The sequence below is a fragment of the Palaemon carinicauda genome, chromosome 45 (genome assembly GCF_036898095.1).
Source record: "Palaemon carinicauda isolate YSFRI2023 chromosome 45, ASM3689809v2, whole genome shotgun sequence".
Lineage (NCBI taxonomy): Eukaryota > Metazoa > Arthropoda > Malacostraca > Decapoda > Palaemonidae > Palaemon > Palaemon carinicauda.
The window spans coordinates 7,695,070-7,700,069 of record NC_090769.1 but is presented as its reverse complement, the minus strand read 5'-3'; the positions used below and the strand labels follow the sequence as shown (position 1 = coordinate 7,700,069).

Sequence of the window (5,000 nt, the reverse complement as noted above, 5' to 3'; positions counted from 1 at the left end):
CACATGGGAGGAAGTTTCTTAGTCATATGGTAAAGATTTTGCCAAAGGGTTCGCTAAAATTTCTTTATTACATTGCATTTCTAGTAATCATTTTATTTCAACTAACATCCGTTGAATTTTGCATTGAATTCCCTTTCAACTGGAAGTGGGAGGTCAGAACAATAACTAGTGCTAGCATGATTCCAAAAATACAGAAACCACCCTTAAGTGGTTAAGATTTCTTGTTACTTCTTCCTTTTTTTTTTGTACATCTATCCATTATGTTCACTTTACGTTTTACAATAACAACCGTACCTCTCCTCTTTAAAAACACCATTAAATCCTTTACGAACGCAACATGAAGTGCTTGGATACATTGAAAACATTCACAGCTTCTGCTCTTGAGTTTAGCTACAAATTTGTACAAAGAACAAATAGATGCGAGAGAAGAAGAAGCAGTCTCGGGCATCGTCCATCAACCAATCTAGAAGCCTTTTGGATACACAGCTATTCTTCATCGGCGGACAAAACAACCGGGAAGTAAATTTTTTTTGGTCGTGGGTTTTCAGCGGGATTCGAGGAACTGCCTGACGCAGGGGTCGTGGGTGCAAGTGCCATCGTCGTCGTAGCGTTCGGCGTTGCTCAAGAGGTTGAACGTGCCTCCGGCTGCGCTCAGGCAGTCCAGGTTTCCGGAACACGCAGCTTCCAGCGATGAGGACAAGATGGCGTCGCATTCGTGGCCGGATACACTGAGGCTGGAGCCCTGGTGGGGATGGAAAGTGGAAAATGTCAGTCCGTGAAATGGATAATTGATTATATATATATATATATATATATATATATATATATATATATATATATATATATATATATATATATACATATATATATATATATATATATATATATATATATATATATATATATATGTGTGTGTGTGTGTGTGTGTGTGTATTCTTGTCATGCTCATGGGGAGAGAGAGTATTCATTCCCTCTTAATAAGGGGTACCCCAAGAGGTACACTCGGAAACTACACTCTCCTACAAATTGCATAACCAGCTGGTTGCAGTTAGGAAAGAGAGAGGGGGTGGGAAGGGTTGAATGGGTGTGTATTTACACGTGTGCGTGCATATCAATCTATTTTTGACGGCTCAGATACTCTAAATTTAGCATAAGCTGTCAGTCAATACTTGATGAATAATGAAAAATAATCATATTTTCAAGTGATGAATAACTCCATTGCAAACAAGACTTTGGAAGAAATACACATGATAGACATCGATGTAACAAGATCTCTTCATTTCAGATAACATCAATGCCCCTTGTCAGTTGAATTTATATGAAATAGTATCTGGAAACCTTTATTGTAAATTAAGTTGACATATTCATAAGATTAAGTTGACATATTCATAAGATTTATGTTTAATTCCTTGATACCGTTGAAGATTAACATCTCTGGTAAACAGCATTGAAGCCAGATGCATTTTAGCAAAATGAATGAAGGTTGATATATACACTATTATGAAAATTGGTACTTACACACATGTAGCAGACCTCATGACGGAGACAAGGCCCTAGGAAAGCTTGGTCTTGGTCTCCGACGATTTTGCTGACGTCCTCGCAATTCATGTAGACACGGTCGAGTACTGGACAGTCTGGGAAGAGATTGGAATGAAGGATTAGGAGGTAGGAAATGGAGACTTCTTGCTGTTGAAAATCTTTTACTTTAATATTCTATTCGTGTCATCTGTATGAAACCTGGATATAGTTTTAAAGGCCGCTCATGAATTTTTATTAATATTATTACTTGGTAGGCTACAACCCTAGTTGGAAAAGCAGGCTGCTATAAGTCCAGGGGCCCCAACAGGGAAAATAGCCCAGTGAGGAAAGGAAACAAGGAAAAATAAAATATTCTAAAAACAGTAACAACATTAAGATTAATATTTCCTATATAAACTATAAAAACTTTAACAAAACAAGGGGAAGAGAAATTAGATAGAATAGTGTGCCCGAGTGTACCCTCAAGAGAACTCTAACCCAAGACAGTGGAATGGCAGAGTTAAGGGACAGTGACATTGCCTTGATTAGCAGGACAATGCTCTGGATACTGACTATGCAGTATATATATATATATATATATATATATATATATATATATATATATATATATATATATATATATATATATATATACTGTATATGTATACATATATATATATATATATATATTTATATATACATCTTTATATATATATATATATATATATATATATATATATATATATATATATATATATATATATATATAGTATATGATCAGCACCGAAGTCCCTCTCCATGAAAGTGAGGATCAAGGGGAACCAGGAGATGGCTGCTGCTGACTCAGCAGGTAGACTCATAAGCTACCCCTTAGCTCACAAAGATGGTGAGGCTGCAGACACTACAAGAAGCTATCGAGCTTGAGCGGGACTCGAACCCGAGTCTGGCAAATCACCAGGCAGGGACGTTTCCGGTAGGCCATCAAAACACCGTTATATGGAAAGTTTATTTTCCAAAGGTTATCTTTTCTGTTAAGGACACTGAACTATGTTCTTTATTACTTTGTTAGCGTACGACAAAAACATGAATGAGGCACAATTAACGAAAATAACAATGATAATTGTTTTTATATGGACAATGCAGCAAAATTAGCATATTTTTCATTTAACATCATTGTTTCAATTCAGAAGAATGAAATATGCAAGTACCATGATGTTGAAATGGGATATCATAGGTATTTCGCAACACAGTAAATAGATGCTTTATTTCATTTGAAACTGCATCAAAGGGATTTGTCATGCGATTAAATCCTCCTTACGTAATTTTACAATTAAATAATAATTTGCATATCTAAAAATTATGACAGCTATTACGTTTACGCCATTGCTATTACTACAAAAAACATATTAAGATTAATAGAGGAACTTTTATGTGTGTGTTTTTTTTTTTCTTTCTTTTTTTGTAGAATATACTTTCTTCAAGATCGTGATAACGAATTTTTTTTTTCGTACTATTGCTTTATAATATTCGTTATTTACTAATAACATAATATATTATCACGATACATTTTCCATGAAACCAACGTCGATTTGAAGGGAAGGAAATATTTCATCGCAATTAAACCAAAACAGGACAAGTACGCAACGAGTATCGATGAAGCTTAAATATTGATCATTATTTTACCCGCTTTACTCGTTGAAATACATAAATCGAAATAAATGTAGTCATGATACTTTGTTAGTTTGTTTTTATGTTGATATTTATGTATATATTGTAGATAGATGATCCAAAAACACGATTTGAAAACATACTTTTTTTTCTTTTACTGAACTGCTCTACATTCAGTATGAACAAAGAGAGTATGTTATATGTTCGTGGTGCCTAATAATATTCTAATTAATTTACAAATACACAAGCTTGATCAGTGAAATCTACTGCCTCCCTGATGGTTAAAAAAATGATTTTAAGCTAATTTTTTTAGCTTCTTTTATACTCCTAGCTACTTATTTACATACGTCGACATATTCCATACCAAAATTTCATCCTATGACAGAACGACAACATATTATACAAAGTTTTTTTTTTCTTTGGAATTCATTCCAGTCAATTCCAGTTCTACTGCCTCCCTGATGGTTAAAAAAAAATAATTTTAAGCTAATTTTTTAGCTTCCTTTATACTCCTAACTACTTATTTACATGTGTCGACATATTCCATACCAAAATTTCATCCTGTGACAGAACGACAACATATTATACAAAGTTTTTTTTTTCTTTGGAATTCATTCCAGTCAATTCCAGTATCGCCCCAGACGGAAATGCTAAAAGCCTCGATGAATAATTCCCTCCAACCAATGTCTGTCATTTCCCCCAGGTCAACCCAAACATTCTTCTACTACTTCCCTCTTCATTGTTCTCAGGTGTATCTCCCCCCACCCTCCACCACCCCACCCCACCCGTATCCCCCCCCCCTCCCAATCCCACCCCAAGTACCCTCCCCCCTCAAGGGTTCTTCAGCAGTCGATTCTTCTCTTTCCAGCAGCGGTTTTCCTCCTCTCTTTTATAGCCACTGGTTTAAGCGACCTGTCAGAAATGACGGTTTGATGTTTAGATAGATACGTGTACACATATACATACACACATGCATTCTTAATTGGGTCTGACTACTCTCTCACTACCCTAGCCGAGAATTGGAGAGAGATAAGCGTGACTGGATATATATATATATAGATATATATATATATATATATATATATATATATATATATATATATATATATATATATATATATATATATATATATAGAGTCCTTTCAATACACGTCATCAAACTTCCGGTCCGCCATCTTGGAGGGCATACAAAGACGCGTTCAGTGAATAGCTATGGTTGAGCTGTTGAATATTTAGCCATTTCATCACATTCACATTCACACAATGCCCAGTTTTTGCGCTCTTGTTGGCTGTGGGAATCGAGGACGAAGAGATGACAAGAGTTTCTACCGCATACCGGCAGTTATTCAGAATCAGGACAAAGATACAGAAGAATTATCCAAGTGCAGACGTGACTTGTGGTTGACCAGAATATCACGGGCTGATCTACGTGAATCCTCACTACCCTAAGCACGTATCTGTTCTGATTATTTCATATCAGGTCAGTCTCGGCTAGGCGGTAAAAGTATCATTATTCCTGTGTAAACATGCTATATCGGATCGCATGGGTGACTTCAAAAGTATCATCGTCAGTTCAGTGTGTAGTGTGTGTGGGGGAGGGGGCATCTCAATTTTTAAACATCAAAAGGGGCATCTCAGATTTACAAAACAAAAATTAAAAGCGCCCATATTGGCTATATTAACAAAGGCTACTTACCTAGGTCTCTCTTTCGCCAAGGTGCTCATGCCTATATATAATTAAGTGTATATTTATATCTATTCTAATTTGTGTATTAAATTGTGCAGACATACAGGCCTATGTGATGAATAAACAT

The 5,000-nt window shown here is 35.6% G+C and overlaps 1 pseudogene; it reads right to left on the bottom strand.

Annotated features, from left to right (window-relative positions):
- Nucleotides 1-529: 529 nt before the first annotated feature.
- The window catches only part of LOC137634651 (uncharacterized), a 37,004-nt pseudogene continuing 32,533 nt past the window's right edge, over nt 530-5,000 (bottom strand).